This window comes from Neopsephotus bourkii, unplaced genomic scaffold, assembly GCF_033783945.1.
Source record: "Neopsephotus bourkii isolate Nb327-2 ecotype Australia unplaced genomic scaffold, CSIRO-AGI_Nbou_v1 NB_1858, whole genome shotgun sequence".
NCBI classification, from domain to species: Eukaryota; Metazoa; Chordata; class Aves; order Psittaciformes; family Psittacidae; genus Neopsephotus; species Neopsephotus bourkii.
In genome coordinates, this window is record NW_026902331.1 from 54,097 (window position 1) to 61,497 (window position 7,401).

Consider the following 7,401-nt stretch of genomic DNA (forward strand, 5'->3'; position numbering starts at 1 on the left):
GCAAGCAAGCGAGCCTAGAGAAGCCGCACGGGCGGCCCTCGCCTCCCTGCACCCGGTGGGCCGCGGCGGCGTGAGCACTCCTGCGTCCAGAGCAGGAGCTGATTGGCACAGCAGCTTTGGTGGGGGCAAAGCCTGAGAGGCAGAACAGGGCGCTCCCCGACACGAGGGCTGTTAATTCTGTTTTAAAAAAACTGAAAAAAAGCCCCCAAAACGAGGTCTCACAGAGGCCGGTAACATCCAGCACATGGGCATGGTGGTGGTTCTAAGGGACTGCATACAACAAACCCCTCCTCCAGTCTCTTCAAAGAGTTTGCGTAATTCAGGTTAAGTCCCCGTCCAGCAATGCCCTTATTTAGGGCATGTAACTTTCAACATATAAACTGAGTGAAATTAGTATAGCTACTGCTGTGTTTGCATATGCTTTGTTGGATTAGGACCCTGAGCCCAAATTAGGACCCCAAATTATTCAGGTTTTCCAGAGGAGAGCCACTTTATTTTCTGTAAAATATTTAAAAATATGTATTTGCTATCCTACTTCAATTTTGAATGATTGAAGCACTTTCTTGGCTAGTTTAACTGGTTATCCAGATGGTTCTCAATATCACCCTCATTCCTTCTGATGACCAGAAAGCATTTCTTTTTCTGTAACATTCTTGTGTTGAACCTACCAAGTCTGCTCTTATTCAGAGATTTTGGAGGATTAGTTTTAAGGCAGCTTCTCAATAATACGTCCATGTAGTGGTGCTGTACAATAGGTATCAAAACCATTATTTAGGAATCCTCCCAAGTGTAGATAATGTGAATTATTTGTTGTTGAATAGTGACAGCTATGGGAGCAAATTCACTGCACATAATTTTTTTTGCTGCACTGCTTGTAGCTATGCAGTGGCTTTTGAGCCTTTTCCTTTAAGTATTCATAAGGAGCATTACATGCTCCTTGCTGGCAAGGGGTGCCAACCCATAGTTGGGTTGACTTCCTGAGTACTTAAGTAAATGTATCGTAATTAAGTATTATTTTTGTCCTGGATAGTTATTAGGAGGGGGGGTTTGCCACCTGTGATCTTAGTACAGAGTAGGACCAATCATTTGATGTATTTTTAAACAAACAGAAGTCTGTTCAGTAGTTCAAAAAAGGCAGTCTCCTATAGACAACATGGAAAAAAAACCTTCTATCAGTTATTATTTTTAGATACGAGAACCAGAATGGTTATCAGTTCCAGCAGTCTCTGCAAAGTATCTCTGTGGTTAAGGCCTTGATGCTGCAAACACACGCTAACTTCTTGCCAAAAAAAAGGACAAGCTGACAGAGTCTCACAGCCCTACTCAGATCAGCCCATTCCTAGATGGTCAGTATGATTAAGCGTTTGCCTTTCACTAAATAGAAACTAGTTCCTTGAGCAGTGAAAGTCATTGAGCCTTTTTTCTAATGGATTTTTCTCTTCTCCTCACCACAAATACCTCCCACCATAAGTGCCTCCCTATGTTCCTGCCAGCCTCACTCTGCAATGCCTCCAGCTTGCCCACATGCCTTAACCCTTTGTAGCTCCCTGGCTTGTAGCTGCTGCCCCAGAGAGAATACCTAGCACAGCTGCTTCCCAGCTGTGGGCACACACGCAGTGCTCCATCACCCCGTTCACATCTTCAGTGTGCACTCTCCAGCTGGCAGACCAAAGGGTCCTCCACTACCCATCATCAGACTTTTTGAGAAAGTCACGTGAACTTCAGTGTCTTCAAGACTTATTCCTCCTTCAAACTGCGGTGAAATTAGCCCATGGGTTGAAAAGTTAGTCGAGGGGGTTGTCTGGGACAGACCTCACAGCAAGGTTGCACAAGTTTTTTATTACTGTAGGAAATGAGGGTTAGAAGGTCTCAAAGATACATTAAAAGATCACCTAATCCACCTTCCTGCTCCAAGGTAGAACTGATTATGCCTTCCTTACTCCTGAGAGGTGTTGGTCTAAACATTCATAAAAATCTTCCTGCAGAAGAAGTTTTAAAACCATCCTCTGAAAGTAGTGTTTGTCTGTCCTTATCATTACATTGTTGCTCCCCATGATATATAATCTAAATCTCCCACTATAACTTTGGTCCATTCTTGAAATACTCCAGTGAACACAGAAGCATTTTTTTCCCTTTCCTGATTTTGAAGACTTTAATCTTCAGTAAATTACATCAGTTCCTTTCCATCTATAGGTCACCACTGCAAGGCCTCTGATCGTTCCTGTCTTTTCTCTCTGCATACTCTGCAACTGCTCCTTTTATTATTTTTTTACTATTGTTCTGGGAGCCGGACACAGAACTCCAACTGAGGCCATCCTAACAGCTGAGTAATAAAGGCTGACTCTATGGGCATACCATTAAATAAGCAGTATCTGTCAATATGATAATTGCAAATTGAAGTTAGTCCTTTTAACATCAAGTTTTACTAATTATTATCAGTGTTACTTTTGTATGCATTGTTTATTAGGAAAAGTACCTACTGTCACTGCACAAGTGTGTAATACCACTGTGATAAAAGTTATGTAGGTATGGGGTCCTATAGTTTAAAGAGATTACTGTATTTCCATACTAGTCAATAATGTCTGTAAGTCTTCAGTTTCATATTAAGATGCAATAAAATACTTCTTTCTTCTCTAAGTTTTAGACAGTAGTTTTATTCTTGGAATCACCATTATTTAATATGCATTTAGTAAAAGAATAAACTATGCGAGTTGATGTAATATTTTACAAAGGCACTACTGATATTTTGTGTTTCTGTAAAACATGTTCTTTGCCTCAAGAATGAAGAGAGTGTTAGCAACTCATGGCAGCATTCTCCTGAGATGTAGAAATCTGATTACCAATGGATAAACTGGATATTCAAATCTTGTGGCTGGATTAGGTTTCCTGGGCAGAAGTACTGCTTCTGATCAAAGTAACACTTGATCCTGGTAGCTTAGTGCATATATCCAAATCCATATATGCAAAGCACCCAAACGTAAACTAATTTCTAAGCTTGTCCAACAGTGAAGCTAAAAAAACTAAACACGCTTAAATGAATTCTATTGACAGCATTTTAAAGTCTCTAGAAGAAAAAAAAATTATTTTTTACACAGTTTTGAGTGTCCTAACTGCTTTTTTTTTGTATCAAAATGAGAAATTGAACATAAGCCAGCTTCAGTGTGCGCTTGCAGCCCAGAAAGCCAACCGTATCCTGGGCTGCATCAAAAGGAGTGTGACCAGCAGGACGAAGGAGGTGATCCTGCCCCTTTATTCTGCACTCGTGAGACCTCACCTGGAGTATTTTGTGCAGTTCTGGTGTCCTCAACATAAAAAGGACATGGAACTGTTGGAACAAATCCAGAGGAGGGCCACAAGGATGATCAAGGGGCTGGAGCATCTCCTGTATGAAGACAGGCTGAGAAAGTTGGGGCTGTTCAGCCTGGAGAAGAGAAGGCTGCGTGGAGACCTCATAGAAGCCTTCCAGTATCTGAAGGGGGCCTAGACTCCCCATTAGTGACTGTAGTGATAAAACAGGGGGTAATAGGTTCAGACTTAAACAGGGGAAGTTTAGATTGGATATAAGGAGGAATTTCTTTACTGTGAGGGTGGTGAGGTGCTGGAATGGGTTGCCCAAGGAAGTTGTGAATGCTCCATCCTTGGTGGTGTTCAAGGCCAGGCTGGACGAGGCCTTGGGTGATATGGTTTAGTGTGAGGCGTCCCTGCCCATGGGGGGGGGAGTTGGAACTTGATGATCTTAAGGTCCTTTCGAACCCTAACTATTCTATTATTCCATGATTCTGTGAAAATGAGAACATTAAGCCCTTAAGAAAATTCTATACATAAGTGTCCAAGAAAACACACTTATTTTGAGACTTGGGTAAACAGAGTACCTGAAGGTAACATAGTACACTAATTACAAATTAGTGATTATGCAAATTACAAAGGGACACTTAAGATGATCATTGCTCAAGGTACTATATAAATCATGAGTTTACAAGAAAAAGGCTATTCTTTGCATGCAAAATGATACATCCTGTTTATCAAAATATAAATAAAAATATTTTTAACTCTATCATTTTCTATTCAGTCAATATCTTCACCATATATCCTAGTACTTTGAATGCAGTACTAATGAGTTTTTGCTGCCCACAATTCACAGTATCACGGGAAGGAAGATGACAGACTTTCAAAAGTTTGTCTATGACATCCAGGGCTCTTAATAATATGAAGATGGAATATCAACTGCTGATCTCTACTGATCCTTCAGTAGGATGAATTTGGCTTTTTTAATCTATATTCTTCACTGCCTAGGCTGCTAAACATCTCTCCAAACAGTTTATTTTGGGGCTTTCTGACAGCAAGAAAGTGAAAGTCCAGAGCAACTACTTAATCCTACTTTTTCAGGTAGGCATCAACAGCTGTTTCATGTGCTTGGACCACACATTTTATAAGGTAACAAAATTCTGAGGTAAGAAGACCTCTACAAGAAAGCTTTTTTGGATACGCTGAAGTTCTTATATAACCTGTTGAATCAAGCGTACTTCTCTATCTTCATTCTTCCTGACAGCAGCCAGCGTCTTGATATTTTGTAGATATCCCAGCATCCAGGAATCACAGAATTAGGTTGCACATATTTTTCTCTATGTAGCAATTATTTAGAAAATACATTCAAGTAACCTGTCAACCAGTTGTACGCTATCTATCTGATAGGTCATGGAGCTCCACAGAAATACTTATAGTCATCATATTTCTAGGCAATTATTACCTTGAAGTTTTAGGAGGGAAGAAAGTGACTGTCTACCAATGCAGGTGAAATAATTCATCTGAATTCTGTTTTAGACCAAGCTCTGATTTTCAAGACAGAAGTAGCATACTATTAGCAGCGGAAAGAGCTGACACAAGCTCTGTCCTCCTGAAGATCAGTATGAATCCAAGGAGAAGCTTGTTATTTTGCAAGAATCCATAACAAGCCATTAGACAAAGTACAATTCCAGTCAGTCCTGACCTAGTCTAGGTTCTAACTAACTAAATTTAAAAACCTTTAAAACCAATTAAAATCTCATGAATAATCCATTTCTTACTATGTAAATATACATCCTTCATTTAACTCCTAATTAAAAAAATTATATATAAAAAAATATAATACAACATTATAATAGTACAACACCAGAAAGATTCTGTGGACGTGTAACACATGATACTCTACAGAAATAAATTCACAACTACTTGGCAACTCAGTAATTGTGATATGAAAAAAAATTATTTAAATTATTTAAAAATACTGTGAAACACATATAATAACTTTTCCAGGTTTGAAATCTGCATGTCTGTAAGGTTGAACAAAATAAGAAGGTGGTTTTGAGGGGTTTCTTTTGGCAGGTTATGTCTGAGTGGAAGAAGTTTGTCCTACAGCGTGCCCTGAAGAACAACATTCCTGGACAGTGACAGATAATTAGAAACAATGTCAAGTAATAAGTCATCCAGTTTTTTTAAGTCAGACACTATAACTAGATCTGTATTATTCTGACAGATAATCTGTATACACAAATAATCAGGTGTGAGCTAAACCCCAAACAGTATATATAAAGTTCTGAACCAGACTTAGCACATCTTTATTTTTATACAGAAACAAACAGCAAGTAGTGAATGCAAATACCTGTAGCTGGCACAAATAAGGTAGTTTTCCCAGAGGTATGCAAACATAGTCCTATACCACACACTTTATAGGTAGTTCCTGTCTAAATTCTTACTGTTTGCTCCATTGTATTCCTACTCATGGTTCAGGCAAACAACCAACATTTTGAGTCTTCTTAAAATCAGGAGGAGGCCCCTGTAGAATGTCTTTGGCATAAGCCTAATTATTTATTAAATAGTTGCCTTGAACATACTGGAGGAAAAAGGAGAGTGGCATCACCTTCCTTGATTAAAGTTCCCTTCTTTGCCTTTGTGGAATACCTCTGACAGAGGCTCATGGCTGTTCTTCAAGTTTTCTGATGAGAAAACTCACACTAATCCCCATTTCTATACTTGCAACCAATCTCCTGAGGCACATGATTAACACCTTGCTCAGATCCTGCCACATCAGCCAGTTCTCACTGCTGTAGCTCTCTCAGTACACATGAATGTTTCATTGTTCTCCTGCTCAGCCTTTACTTATTGACTGTACTACTCAAGCCCATGACTGAGCACAGTAGCAAACATTTGCCAAAAAAAGAGCATTTTGAGAGCACCTCCAAAGAAAATGGTCATGCTTCCACCCTTTTTCTCTCTCCTTCCTCTATCCATACAAACTGGGACAAAGAGTCTCCTGATTTTCATTTTCTGCATGAATCAGTAAGAATGAGAGCACTACTGTGTGGAAGCTTGGACAAAGGAGTAAGGTTTGCATTCAGCTTTAAATAAAGTGTGATTGGGGAGTTTTCGTTTTAATTCTTGCCAGTAATTTTTCAGTAGAGTCCTGGTCGTCACCAAGATGTAAATGCAGCAGGTACAATAAGGGTCTGCTTCGTTCATATTCCTATTTATGTTTAAAATGCATTTAAAAATCATGATCACTGTCAACAAATTCTTGTGATGAGAAAAACATCAGCAAATCACATACTGGTTAGATATAACACCTTATGTTAGGTGTTCTGGGAACAATACAAAGTAAGCAAATTTGTTATCAGGTATCCTTTGTCATGCAACATCCTGTTAATGGTACTGGGAGTTAATCTGAGCAAACACTAACAGTATAATGAGGACTATAACATCAGAGGGGGCGCCTCACTGACGAAGCTGTCTACCACAAAGAAATCTGATTACATGCATTATCACTGACACTTCTGATTTACCAGTGAAGAGGGAAAATTGTGAAAGACAACATTCTGGTTTCCACACCTGAATACCCAGAAGGCTTGGAGTGTTATAATGTTCTTTGATATGAATGCCTATTTCATACTGCACACATCTTTTTTACTTCCTACCGTAATATCATTTACCATTGTAGCACCTCTTATTTCCAGCCCTCCCCCTAGATTGCTAGTGCTGCACAGGAAAGCTTTCGAGTCACAGGATTCCTTTTATTCAGTGAGATCATTATATATGTTATACCTCGCCTCAAGGGAAAAAAAACCCAAACCAACACAGCCTGGTTTGCCACAGGATAACTCAAAGAATGTAATATGACAAGTTTGCCATCCCAGTTAGCGTGGTGACACTGACCATCAATAATATCACTGTGATTTTCCCTGCTAAAGATGTTTGGGGTCTAATTCCTGTTATTGTTTGGTGGTTTGGGTTTGGAGGTCGGTTTTTTTTGTTTCAGTTCTCTCAGGGGTATGGAGAAGACAGCTCCCTGGCTGATGAAACACCCTCTTTTTAAAAACTGTTGGTCTTGATTCATTAAAGATTAAGTGCATACACCAAAGTAAGTCCAAA